The sequence below is a fragment of the Carettochelys insculpta genome, chromosome 19 (assembly GCF_033958435.1).
Source record: "Carettochelys insculpta isolate YL-2023 chromosome 19, ASM3395843v1, whole genome shotgun sequence".
Classification (NCBI taxonomy): domain Eukaryota; kingdom Metazoa; phylum Chordata; order Testudines; family Carettochelyidae; genus Carettochelys; species Carettochelys insculpta.
Genome location: NC_134155.1, coordinates 22,047,457 through 22,062,245, shown reverse-complemented (window position 1 = coordinate 22,062,245; position 14,789 = coordinate 22,047,457). Strand labels below are relative to the sequence as shown.

The following is a 14,789-nucleotide window of genomic DNA, read 5'->3' as shown; positions in this document are numbered from 1 at the left end:
TCAGCATACAGAACAATGCTGGGAAATGTCTCTAGCTTTTCATCAAATACTACCCCACTTGTCAGATTATTTTTTTTTAAACAGAAAGGGGTCACAGGTAGCTGTCCTACACACCAATCAGATTTTTTAACCAATTTTGGTGTCATTATAAACCACCAATCTCCATTACTTATTTTTATAGAAGAGCAGTTTGGATCATTTATGAGCTAGAAGCTGTAGACAAAGGTTAAACCTAAACCTACAGCTAAATGGTGCAAAACTGAGGCATGAAAATATTGACAACAATAATCTGCTAGGCTCCAGTCCTATTAAAGGCTCACTCTATTAAACTCTCCCTCTCTTACACATACACACAGTCTCTCTCTCTCTCTCTCTCTTCAAAGCATGGTAAGTATCCTCACAACAATACAACATACAGCTTTGAATGTTTCAAATAGTCTTATGGAAATGATAAAACACACAGGAAATGCTAATATCCTCATAATACCAGGTGTCATTTCCACTTCCTGTTATATGACCCTCCAGCTTAGTCGCCGTTTAATATTTACCTATTTAATATTTAACCTTTATCAGGGGACTACGTTCCCTTGAGCAAAGATGGACCCAGTCTAATCATCTTTTCTATTTCGAACTGCTAGGATTCCTTTGAAGAACAATAGTGCAATGACCAAGGTCCTTCCAGCCATTCTGATCATAATGGAATTGAAGCTGTAAATCCTCATTCACATAAGAAGTCCTTGTTTCTGCTATAACTACAGTCTCTAAGATACCCCTTGGCGGATACTAAATATTCATAAATAATATTGACCCTTACAGAGTACTTCCATGCAGAAGTTTTGTTTCAACAGCGTTGTTGACCACTTTTCAGCTTAATTCAATTTATGGTTTGTGCACATTGGATCTGTCCACTTTTTATGCTTTTATACAACCTCCATTTGCAGAGGAAAACTAAATGTCACCTTTTGGATGCACCTGAAAAAAATTTAAAATAATACCCAAAGGCATTACTCAGAACAAAGGGGGCTCCCATGAGACAGAATCATAGTATATAGACCTGTCAAATAGCACTTTAAAAGAAAAATCCATAATATGAGTAACTGCATGGGGCACAAATGAATCAGGCCTGCCTTTTTTGGGGGGGAAGCAGAAATTGTCCACAAGCTTGGCCTTTCAGGGAGTTCTGGAGCTCCAACTGCTGCTGCTACCAGAGCAGCAGTGGCAATGGCTAGAGCTCCAGACCCTTTTGAATTGCCACGGTCATGCAGTTCCAATTGTGCAAGGCTGGGAAGGAGTGGCATCATGGCCCCAGTGGGACTCAGAGCCACATGCCCTCGGCCCTGCCCCTACCACCACTGGATTTGCCGCTTCCACCATGGGCCTCACCCCTTTCAGTGTGTGGAATTGGGCCCCTCCCGCCTTCCCCTAGGGCCCATGGCGGCACTCGGCGGCAGTGGTCTACATACTGGTATAGGTGAAGCAGTGCAGAATAAGCTATACTGGTATAAGACACTTTTATTATGGTACGAGTCTATTCAATGACAGGCCGCACATAAGCAATAAGTCATTTCAGTTTAAAAAAAAAAAAGTCATACTCCTGACCAACACAGCCAAATTGGAATAAGTGTGAGGGACTGGCCCCTCCAGAACACACCCCGAATCTTTCATATGCCTTTTATCCTGCAGAATGAGAATGAATTTTATTTATTTGTTTTAAAAGAAACTCAGTCTCACTCAATAGTGTTATTCATCATGTAGTAGCAGAAGATTTTGATGGGCAAGGAACATATATTACTTAAGCCGGGTACTTGTGTCATCAATTTGTCAGTCTAATTCATGCTCCTCTGTGTCTGACTCAAGATAGATACTATACACATCTCTAAAATCCATTAGTAAAAGCATACGAGGAGCACCTATTGAAAAGCGGAACAGTAAAGCTATGCTGATGTAAATTTTCCTGTAGACCTGCTCCAAGGGAAGTTTATGGAAAGATTCCTGGTGACTTTGCTGGGAAGCCTAAGAAATTCTGTCTGAATTTCCTGAGTGTCAGGATTAGAGGGGTTGGTAATTTGGTTCATGGCTTCCCTGACCAAGAATTGAACCTAGGATATAGGAGTGAGTACTGAATCCAGACAAGCAGGGAGGTGACACCAGGTGTAATGTAGAACCTAATCCTAGAGCATGAACTACTGTGAAGTCCTTCAAATCTCAACATCTCATATTTAAATCCTGCTGATCAATTCCATCTTACGGCCGTATCACTCTTTCAATTCAGTACTGATTAAATGCTTCACAAGTCTGTCTTATCAGATCTTTAATGGCCAAGGTGACCTCCGCTATCAGAAACTTCTAATTTATCAAGCATCAACCAACCAACCAACAATTATGGATCCCAACCCACAACAAGCATCAATTACAGAACTGTCCCAGGCCAGAGAAAAAATATGTCAGTGATATAAACCACTCTCTTTTCACCTGAAGCCCGTGAAATATTGCAGATGAGTTCCCAGAGAAACGGTAATTGCTATTGTCTCCTTTACATAATCTGATCATTTCTCCAAAGACCGATAGACTTTTTGATGGTTCCCCATTTGTAAAGAAACAGTTGGGCAGAGTTAGTATTCTTTAGCCTGTACAAGAGAAAGACTCTTTTCTGGGGCAGCTGCCCGTTGCGCTTTATACTTTTGACAGCGATACAAAAAAAGAAAACAAAACAAGAAAAAAAAAATCAATCAGGCTATGTCTACGCTAGCCCCCATCTTTCAAAAGCGGGATGCTAACGAGGCACTTCAGGATGTGTTAATGAGATGCTGAAATGAATATGCAACACCTCATTAGCATAATGGCGGCCGTGACATTTTGAAAGTGCCGCTTTCAATCACGTGCAGCTTATCTATACCAGGTCCTTTTCAAAAGGACCCTGCACACTACGAAATTCCCTTATTCCTATTTGGTTACAGGAATAAGGGGATTTCAAAGTGTGCAGGGTCCTTTCAAAAAGAACCCCGTGTAGACGAGCCACATACAATCAAAAGCGGCACTTTCGAAGTGCCATGGCTGCCATTATGCTAATGAGGCACTACATGTTCATTGCAGTGCCTCATTAGCATCCCCCTTTCGAAAGAGGGGGGGTTAGTGTAGACATAGCCCAGATGTTGAACCAAAAGTTGTCTATTTGCAAGGGGAAAGGGGCTGGATGGATACAAAGAACCAAAGTAGGAGGAAAAAGAGAGGATGAAAATGGAGGGTTCAAGATATCACACACCAAAACACACAGATGAGGAAACGGAGAAACGATGGAAATTTTCTACATGGCCTCGTGGATGTTGGTCTTATAGATGGCGGGTAATCACTTCATCCTCTGAGACAGTGATACTGGAGATATACCTATCTCAGAGAACAAGAAAGGTCCTTCAGAGGTCATCAAGACCAGTCACCTGCACTCACAGCAAGACCTATCACCATCCCTGACAGATAACTTTTTAAATCTCTTTGCCCCAGACACCTGAATGGTCTCCGCAGGGACTGAACTCACAACTCTGGGTTTAGCAGGCCAGTGCTGATGGGAGCAGAGGTAGATTAGGATTCCCTAACTATCCCCCTTTGAACCATTTTGTGCGAGGGTGAGTCCTACCTAACCAGGAACCAATCACTGAGTGCGTATGTGTTTCCCACTAAAACAACAAATACAAATATTCTACTTTAACTAGTGAGCAGACACCTCAGGCTGACAGCTACCGCACCCTTTCAGAGAGAACAACAGCTTATCTCAAGAAGGTGACTATCACCAGTCCGCTTCCTCTGAGAATCAATCTGGAGAGGAAGAACCTGAGTGAGAGCGAGAGTCCTCTTCTATGTATTCCTGTCTCCTAGCAACTCCCACCTTTATTTTCCTGCTCTTTCCAACCTTCCCACTCTGAGGGGAACAAGAACCCTGTCCAGCATGGTGGACCCTTGCTGTTATAGCCACACAAAATGATGATAATGTCTAATAACCATAACTGAATCCCTTTAAATGAGTATTCCTCAATTTAAACAAGGGAAACAAGCTATGACAAGTATCAGAAAGGTAGCCGAGTTAGTCTGTATCTTCAAAAACAACAGGAAGTCCTGTGGTACCTTATAGACTAACAGATATTTTGGAGCATCAGCTTTTGTGGGCAAAGACCCACTTTGTCAGTTGCATGAGACTATATACATGTATGCAAGTATATTGTCAGAGTTTGGAGACAATATATATGACTCTGGCTACGTCTACGCTAGGCGAAAACGTCAAAAGGGCCATGCTAATGGCCAAATCGGAGAATAGTAATGAAGTGCTGAAATGAATATTTAGCACCTCATTAGCATGCTGCCAGCCGCAGCACTTCAAAAGTGCCGTGTTTTGACCGGGCGTGGCTTGTGTCTATGGGGGTCATGCAGATGTCGAAATCCCCTTATTCCTATCAGGGGATTTTGACGTTTGCAAGGTCCTCGAGAAGGACCCCTGTGTAGACGAGCTGCACACAATCCAAACACGGAACTTTTGAAGTGCTGCAGCTGGCAGCATGCTAATGAGGTGCTGAATATTCATTTCAGTGCCTCATTAGTATTTTTCAATTTGGCCATTAGCATGGACCTTTCGAAGTTCCCCTCAGTGTAGACATGGCCTATATGACACACAGGTGCATCTACACTAGCCAGCTACTTCACAGTAGCTGGTACAACGTTGAAATAGCACGCGTCACATCTACATGTGACATGCGCTATTTCGACGTTGAGATCGATGTTAGGCAGCGAGACATCAAAATTGCTATTCCAATCTGAAGATGGGAATAGCGCCCTACTTCGACGTTCAACATCGAAGTAGGGCATGTGTAGACGATCCACATCCCGCTACATAGAAATAGCGGGGTCCTCCATGGCGGCCATCAGCTGAGGGGTTGAGAGACGCTCTGTCCAGCCCCTGCAGGGCTCTATGGTCAACACGTGCAGTAGCCCTTAGCCCAGGGCTTGTGGCTGCTGCTGCTGCTGCAGCTGGGGGTCCAAGCTGTGTGCATGGGGTCTGCAACCAGTTGTCAGCTCTGAGGACCTCGTGCTGTGCAGGCCGAGTGTGTCTGGGAGGGGCCCTTTAAGGGAGAGGCTTGCTCTTGCCCCAGAAAGGCTAGTCCAGCCCGTGACCCCATCTGCAGGCTTTGCTGGCCCCTTATTTCAACGGAGAGTGCTTGTGTGTGTGGACGCTCCGCATTTCCTTCCGGGACGGCTCCTTTTGATGTTCTCCACCGCTACTTCAACGTTGAACGTCCACGACACCAGCCCTGGAGGATGTGTAGACGATACGCGTCAAGTAGCGTGCTAGTGTAGACGTAGCCATACACATAATGAAGATGAGTCCATCTGATATTTCGATATTTTCAATCACAACTTCCTCTCAAGCTTCTAGGGAATGGCTAGGTGGTAGCAGAAGCCAGTACTACTGACTTCCGCCTTCCCTCAGGCTCCCTATTTCTCCTCCTGCCCTTCCTTCTTGTTTGCTCATAGAGTCTTGACTCCTGGCGATAATGCCACCTAATTAGTCCTGTAGCTGTATCTCTGTTAATTGGCCTCCTGTGCCAACTGCCCATTTTCCAATGAGTGCTCAATTAATATAAACAGCTGGGGAGTTGAGTGACATGGTGCCGAGTTAGCTCCTAATCCAGCAGGCTCAGTGGGTATTCTTCTTCAGCCAACATGTTTTAAATACGATTTTGCTGTTGCACTACTGCAATTAGAGAGCCAGAGACAGAACACCTTGAGGATCGGCCTTTAATGAAAAGGAACAAATACATTTAATCCTTAATGGATGGAGCAGTTGAGACTAGCAACTCAGCCAGAGCTTTTTCTTTTTGGTCACAGACACTCCAGTTACGACAGCCAGCACCTCATCCTTTAACGAGCCCTGCAGCATAGAGCCTGCTGAAAAGTGCAAGTGACAGGCCCTCTAATTTACAGCAACAAAAAGCTGCCACTCTCCATTTTTCATGCTGAAATGGCAAGCAAGGAAAGTCTCCTGGCACGTGACCTTTGAGGCAGGAAAATTGTTTGAATTAACCCCCTTCGAATCTTCATATTCAATCTCACTCACTTATCAGCGCCTTGGCAGAGCAGCTTGTAGATTGCAGCACACCACTGAAGAGCTCGGTCATAAATGTTATCTGCTTTTTGCTTACTGGGGAGAAAACACTACATACAGTAGCTCCCAGGAAGAAGAATAGCTGTTGAGTTGAGCCATCAGTCACTCTCCATGGAAAGGCTTCCGAAGTCTTCAGGAACACAGCTGTTAAAAACTAGGTCACTGCATGCTTTGCAGCTTGCATTGTTTCTCATACCAGGGGCTCCTCCAGTAACTCCATTCCTTCTCACAGCCTCCCTGTGCACCGTGCTCCCATGCCCCCTGTATTTCAGGGACTCCCTACCCCTCTCCCCAGCCACCTGCCCCACCAACAGTTCTCCATCCTATACTAATCCATTTCTACTTCCTCCATGCCCTTATTCCCTGCCAGCAAGGGCTCTGTGTGTTTCCTGTTCCCCACCTCCCTCCCAGGTCACCTTCAGCCAGGATCCCTCAAATCCTTCCCTCTGGGATGGGGGTTCCGTCTGCTCCCCTTTCCCATCCCTCTTCCCAGGACATAAGAGGACAGGAGCACAGAGCCTCTACCAGCATCTCACCATTCTTCCCTCAACTATTCTTCCATTCACTAGGCACCATGTGCATTCCATTCACTTCTTCCCCCCATAACAGACTCTTCTGGAATAGCTTATTTCAGAAGAGCCCTATGCCCCACACAGCCCCTATTTTGAAATAGGCTCTATTCCTCATGAAATGAGATTTACCTGTTTCAAAATAAGCTGACCACTATTTTGAAATTATTTTGAAATCACAGTTGCATTGTGTAGATGCTCACAAAGTTATTTTGAAAGAGCGCCCATTATTTCAAAATAACTTTGCTATGTAGACATAGCCTAGAGCTATGTGTACATTAGCCCCCTCCTTTCAGAAAGGGCATGGTAGTGAGGGAGTTTGGAAGATGCTAATGAGGTGGCTGACATGAATATGCAGTTCCTCATTAGCATAATGGTGACCACATACAATTCGAGAGTGCCTCTTTTGGAATGCATGTGGCTTTTTAGACAGGAACCTTTTGAAAGCACCCTCCAGACTTCGAAAGTCCCTTCTTCCTATAAGCAAATAGGAAGATGGGGCTTTCGAAGTCTGGGGGGGACCTTTCCAAAGGCCCCCATCTACATGGGCAGCGTGCATTCTGAAAGCAGCATTAACAAATCATGCGCGGCTGCTATTATGCTAATGAAACACGGCATATTCATGTCAGCGCCTCATTAGCCTCTTCCGAACTCCCTCATTACCATGCCCCTTCCCAAAGGACAGGGCTAATGTAGACATAGCCTAGGAGAACAGGCAGAAATAAGATGGGGTACTGTCATGCAGGAATGCATTAATGGACAGCATCCCCAAGTTCTTTGCTCTACAGAAAACCAAAGAGTGTTTAAGGCTGAGGCTGTAAGTGTCCTCCAGAGCTGGAAGAGGCTTTATGTGTTCCATTCCTGCCCTCTGCCCATTTCCCAATCTTTCCCAGAAATCAATAGGGTTCTGCCCATTGCTGTCTGGAACATTTCCTAACATTTTGCTACCCATCAGATGCAGTGTCCCAAAATTATCTGCCATTGTCCCTTTTCGTCTTGCAAGATGGTGGTTAGCAGCAGAGGTGAGGATCTATGGGCAGTGTTTGAGTCTGCAGCTTTTCTCATGGCTTATCCGTCCAATATTGGATTTGCACGGTCAATTGCAATAACCGCATGTCAGTCTATTTCCTAATTCTTGAGTCTGAGAGTTTTACCTTCTAAGATGAAGTTCTTTCGTGTGACTTGCACATATGCTATGGAAGGATGATGTGCCCTGTCATAGCAATCATCACCAGGTATTTCGATCTGATGATGTACATTCCCAGGAGTTTAGATCGATGTTGATTTTTTTCATGGCGTTTTTGCATGTATCCTTGAATCTTAGCTTTTGTCTTCCTCTTGTTTTCAACCCACATGGATAGTTCACTGAAGAAGATTTCTTTGGGAAGACCTTAGTCACCCATTCTTCTCACATGACCAAGCCATTTCAGTCTTCTGATGTTGAAGATCACTATGAGGCTGGGTATGCCACATCTTGACAGGACATCTGCATTTGAACCTTTATCTTGTCAGTTGATATTCATAATTCTGCGGAGGCGGCCAAGATGGAAGCAATTCAATTTTTTCTCCTGGTTCGAGTAGGCAGTCCATGTCTCACATGCATACAGCAGGATACTCAATACACATGCCTGGTAGATTAGCATCTTTGTTCTCACTGTCAGCTTAGCATTGTTCTATGCTTGTTTCATAAGTCTGACAAAAATCGAAGCTGCCTTCCCGATTCTGATGTTCAGTTCTTCATCCATGGATAGGTCTGTGGTGACAGTAGATCCAAGGTAACAGAATTGTTGAACCACATCTAATGGGCTGTTATCCAGAATGACACTGGGTCACTGAGATATACCTTGAGTGAATACAACAGCTTTCTTCACGTTTATGCCAAGGGAAAACAACTCGCAGGCTCTGGATAGAGAATCCATCAGTGACTGTAGTGTGTGTTCATTATGAGCGACAAGAGCTGCATCATCTGCAAGGAGGAGTTCCCTAAGGAAGACTTTTTTGACCTGAGTTTTGGCTTTGAGTCTTGCGAGGTTGTAGATGTAGAAATATCCTCTTCTGAGGTGATTTATATGTCCCTGTCCATGAGCTGTGGTGTCTGTGTGGTTGCCCTGCATCCTAACCAAACAGCTCTTAAGCTAAGCATTCAAACTTATAATCTGCTTTACCAGCAGTGGTGACATATTTCCCTCACAAACCACATCAAAAATTAAATAAAGTGTAAAGTATATTTACTGTTAAAATGGTGTTCAGATACACAAAATGGCCGCTGAAAAATGACAGTTAGAGAATGACAGTTGCAATTAATATTCGGCGGGCTATGAATATGTATGAAGTTATGGTTTGAAAGGTTTCAAACTGATTGGTCAATTTAAAATCCTTATCCATATGTAATAGTCAAATGCCCCTTTGATACATTGTGGCACTGAGGAGGACCTAGCAGGCAGAAGTTGTCAAACAGGTCCACCCAGGCTGCATATATTCAGGAGAGCAGCCCTGCTTGGGGCATTCCGGACCAGACCTTGGAGGAGAGCAGAAGAAGAAGAAAGAAGACTACAGAGAAGGACTGAGCTAAGAGCTGGACTGAGCCTGTAGCCGAACATCGCTGGCGGAAGAGCCGAAGCTGACCTGCGTGTCAGTCATCGCTCGCTAGCCGCCGTGGGCCGACGAAGAACAAAAGAGTTCCAGCCAGAAGACCAGAAAAGTTCCAGCCAGAAGACCAGAAGAGCTCCAGCCTATACAGAGCAAAAATCACTAGTAAGGCTCCGGTTCTTTTATCCGGAGGGTTTGCCCGGCAGACCGCACCGCCCAAACAACGGTGCCCTGCACGGGGAAACCGCAGCAGCGACCCTGCCCTTCCAGTCACTGACCTTAGCTCGGGCCGGTGTCTGAAATATCACGGTCGTTCTTGAAAAAACATAGGAGGTTTTGTTAACCAAGCCGGTTTTCCTCCTGGCTCTCTTTTTCTTCCTCCTTTACTATCTGACCTGACGCGGCTGCCGTACAAGCGCGCCGTGAGGGTCATAACTTCCTAGCTTGAAGAGAACTACAGGCCCAGCACCTGGATCACAAAGCAGGAATAAGGAGGTATTTATGGCCTGGGTTTAAGGCTAATATAAGTAATTAGGTGAGCAGTTAATGTTTTTATATAGTTTTGTAACAGAGGGTGGATTGGGACTTCCCCAAGTCCATAATCTGCGTCTTATATTTTGTACTCCTTGTCTCTTTGTAAAGGCACAGGAGGCCAATGCTATTGGTCTAGCCTAAAACTATTACATGCACACAGAAGGGTAGTTAGGCAAACTGCTTTATTATTATAATCCAGAGCTATAAGCTCCCCCCTATTTAGGAGGGTAGAGCGGTCAGGGATAACCCTATAAAGGGAAAACCCTGGTGTTCCTAGTAACCCTTTAAGGGTAATAAAGGTCTGCAATAAAGGGCTACCATAACAAGGTGGTCAAAATAGGCAGTACCATTTTTTAAGGGGATAACCTTTAACTAGGAAAACCCCCACCATTTAACTAAGGGGATAACCTCTCAGTAGGAAACCCCGCATATACTGGGCTCTCCCCTGCTTGGCCAGCAGGGCAACCCATTTAACTAGAGAATTGACCTAGCTTAGCGCAGGCAAATTCTTTTTTAAGTAAGATCTGCTCCCCGCGGTAGTCGGCCAAGGGTTGAGCGACCTGGTGAACCTCAGAAAGATCCAGGAATAAATAAATACAATACAGCTCTGAAGTTAATCTTTCCATTTTACAGCACGCATCAAAGGCTGCACGGCCCGACCCGGAGGCGCAGTAAGTAGCTGAGGGGTTAGATAGCAGTGCTGTTATAGCAGTTACCTATTGTTTAAGGCTATAAGCCAATTAGTATTCAAATCCTGTGCTTATTTCAGAAAAACAAGGGTCCATATATTTTGTGTTGCTTAGCTTACCACAATCCATACTTTGGTGTTATAAAATAAACCCTTTCTCCCTGTTTGAACCTGACATCTTGTTGGTATTTCTTCCTTGGGTAAAAACACCGCAGCAGCGCAGTTCACACACCCTAAAACCCCGTTGTGATTAGACCCACCGTAGACGGCGAGCAGGGTCGCGGGGTAAAATCCTGGGAGCATTGGTAAGGACTCAATTTTAGTCCAGTCCATTGCTCTGGTGTGACTGACTTAGCCTAATCAATATTCAAATTTATTCTTACGTCACTCACATCCTCGATAGTAGAGAGAGCCATCTAATGTAGCGTGGGGAAGTACATCGCTGTGTGAGTTTTGAAATGCACAATTCAGTAGAACTGAGAAGAATATGCTGAAGAGGGTAGGGTAAGAACGCATCCCTGTTTCACTCCACTGTTCATCGCAAATGGTTCCAATATAGATCCATCATATTGCACTCTTGTCCTCATGTTTTTGTGAAAGGATGTTATGAGCTTGAGTAGGGTGAGGGGGCAGCCAGTCTCTGTATAGTCCTGATCTACTCACTGTGTCAACGCCTTTGTTAAGTCCACAACTGCTATGAATAACGGCTTTCCTTGTTCTCTGCATTTTTCCTGTAGTTGTTGAAGTGAGAAAATCATGTTCACTGTTGACCTGCCAGCCCAGAAGCCACATTGTATTTCTGGACAGACTCAACCTGCGAGTTTTTGCAGGTGTTTGAGAATGACACAGGCAAATGCTTTTCCTCTGATGCTCAGTAAAGAGATGGCTCTGTAGTTGTTTCAGTCACCATAGTGGCCTTTGTTTTTATACAGAGTGATGATGTTTGCATCCTTCTTGTCATGTGGAATATCTCCCACTCTCCAACATTTTAGGAATAAGTTGTAGAGGAAGGGGATGAGCACAGCCTTGTTTGACTTCAGGACTTCAGCTGGCATTCTGTCATTTCCTAGTGCTTTTCCTTTGGAGAGAGCATCAAGAGCTTGAGAAAGTTCCTCCTCTGTAGGCTCTGCATCTAGCTCTGACATTTCCGGAAGAGTTGGGATGAAGTTGTCAAGTTCAGGTTGTATCATACGCTCGTGGGAATAAAGACTTGAGTACTGTTCCACTCATCTGGACATCTGCAGCTTTTTGTTTGTGATCACCTGTCCATTTCAATGCTTCAGTGGGGCGACTTGGTAATGTTTGGTCTGAGTCAATCCATCATACATAGTTTTCAGGTCCCCCAAATCAGATGCATTTAGAATATTAGAACATAAATCAGCCTAATAGTTGTTCACACACCACCTGGATTATCTCTGAAGAGCAGATCTTGCATGTCAAAGTTGATCTCTTGTGCTTTGTGATGAGTTCCGTATGTTATTCATGTGTGTCTTTTGTTTTTCTTCAAGAAGAGGCCAAAGAATGTCACTATTATGATCAATCCAGTCTTTGTTAGAGAATTTGTGTGTTCCAAAGGCAAATTTGGCACCTCTCAGTATGGACCATGTTTCATCAACAGTTTGTTGGTCAGGTTTGTGTTCCATTTTGCGAGTGAAATCATCTGCAAAGACAGAGCATTTCAGCACATCTCTGGTATTGAAGTATTGATCTTTGACTTTATCCTTATCCTTTATCATGTAGAGTATCTTTGGGATGATTTTCACTCTGCTGATGATCAAGGAGTGATCAGCGTCTAAATCTGAGCTGTGGTATGTACATGTAAATTTGACAGCATCAAGATGTTTCCTGTGTACCAGTACAAGGTCAAGTTGATGCCAGTGACCAGATCTGGGGTGGCGCCATGAAACCTTGTGACACACTTTCAAGTTAAAGAAAGTACTAGTGATGCAGAGTTGATTCTGGGAGCTGAATCTGAGAAGTCTTTGACCATTTTCTTTCCTTTTACCAATACCGTGATGATCTAGGCAGACGGGACAGGACGGTTGATGGTCACATCCAACTCTTGTGTTTAAGTCTCCAAGGAGGTACAGTTGTTCGCCAGTTGGAAAGGAGTTGATAACTTTCTGAAAAGTATAATAAAAGCAGTCCTTGTCTTTGGTGTTCAACGCCAATGTGGGTGCATAAGCACTGACGATTTTGACATATCCTGACTTGGTGCAGAGCTGCAGGGATATAATACGTTCCGATTCAGCTGTGGGCATATTGATAGATTTCAGCAGATTGTTCCAAACAGCAAATCCAACTCCGTGGAGGCAGTGTTCCTCTGAACTCAAGCCCTTCCAGAAGAAGGTGTAGCTGGTTTCTTTCACTGACCTAGCATCTACCAGCCTGGTCTCCTGAGCTACGTCTACATGTGAAGCCTACATCGAAGTATCCTATTTTGATGTGGAGACATCGAAATAGGCTATTTTGATGAATAACATCTACACGTCCTCCAGGGCTGGCAACGTCGATGTTCAACATCGACGTTGCGCAGCACCACATCGAAATAGGCGCAGCGAGGGAACGTCTACACGCCAAAGTAGCACACATCGAAATAAGGGTGCCAGGCACAGCTGCAGACAGGGTCACAGGGCAGACTAGCGCTTCCGGGGCAACAGCTAGCCACTCCCTTAAAGGGCCCCTCCCAGACACACACAGCCTGCACAGCACGCGGTTTGCAGAGCCATAGGCACGCACACCTCGGGCGACACAGTCATGGACCCCCAGCAGCAGCAGCAGCAGCCGCCGCCGCCGCCAGAGGTCCACCCAGCCACCCCTGCAGGAGCAGTGCTCGCCCTGCTCCATGCCATGCAGGAGGCAGCTGAGCACCTCCTTACCACAGAGGAGGAGATGCCCGCAGGGGAGGAGGACGCAACCCCCAACCCTGCAGCACCCCGACCCCCCCGCCACCTCATACGCCGGCGGCTGTGGAGCTACCCCACCAGCACCGACTGGTGGGAGCGGCTGGTGCTTGGGGAGTGGGACGACGACCGCTGGCTCAGGAACTTTCGCATGAGCCGGCAGACATTTATGGAGCTATGCCAGTGGCTCACCCCCGCACTCAGGCGCCAGGACACCACCATGCGGCGTGCCCTTCCTGTGGAGAAACGGGTCGGCATCACTGTCTGGAAGCTGGCCACTCCAGACAGCTACCGATCCATGGGCCAGCAGTTTGGCGTCAGCAAGGCCACCGTTGGGGCTGTCCTCATGGAGGTAAGAGGACCCACGGGTGGGGGGGAGGCAGCCCTGGCAGGGCAGGGGAGCCCTGGCAGGGGAGGGCCACACACACCCTGCACACCCCTCATTGGTGCTCTCCCATGTGCTTCCCCTGCAGGTCATCCGCGCCATCAACGCCATGCTCCTCCAGACGCTCGTGAGGCTGGGGGACCCAGATGCCACCATCGCGGGCTTTGCCACTCTGGGCTTCCCCAATTACTTCAAGGCTCTGGATGGGACTCACAACCCCATCCATGCCCCGGAGCACAGTGGAGGACGCTACATCAACCGGAAGGGCTACCACTCAGAGGTCTTCCAGGTCTTGGTGGACAGCCAGGGCCATTTCCAGGACATTTATGTGGGCTGGCCTGGCAGCACTCACGACGCCCGGGTTTTCCGGAACTCGGGCCTGTGCCGCCGTCTGGAGGCGGGGACCTACATCCCCCAGTGGGAGATCCCTGTGGGGGACACCACCATGCCCCTCTGCGTCATCGCAGATACGGCATACCCCCTCCGGCCCTGGCTCATGCACCTGTACACGGGCCATCTGTCTGCCAGCCAGAAGCGCTTCAACCAGCGCTTGAACCATGCGTGCTAGGTGGTGGAGCGCTCATTTGGCCGCCTCAAAGGGCGCTGGAGATGTCTCCTCACCCGCCTGGATGCGGGCCCCACCAACATCCCCCAGATTGTGGGTGCGTGCAGCGCCCTACACAATCTGGTGGAGAGCAAGGGGGAGGCCTTCTTTCAGGGCTGGGCTGTGGAGGCTGGCAGGGCAGATGTCCAGCCACCCGCTGCCCCCAGTCGCCAAGTGGACCCCGAAGGGACCCGGGTCCGGGAGGCCCTGCGGGCCCACTTCGATGAGGCCACGGGGTGAATGCTGCCAGGCCCCCCACTGCCCCCCCCATCCTCCACAACACTCCCTGCCCCTACGCCCACACCACAGAGCACCCAACAGCACACCCCCCCGCACTTTTCCTGGACAAATAAAAGCAGACACTTGTTT

The 14,789-nt window shown here is 46.8% G+C and overlaps 1 protein-coding gene across 1 annotated transcript in view; it reads right to left on the bottom strand.

The window, feature by feature from the left end:
- The window catches only part of PITPNM3 (PITPNM family member 3), a 385,265-nt gene that overhangs the window by 169,546 nt on the left and 200,930 nt on the right, over window positions 1-14,789 (bottom strand). The window lies entirely within an intron of this gene.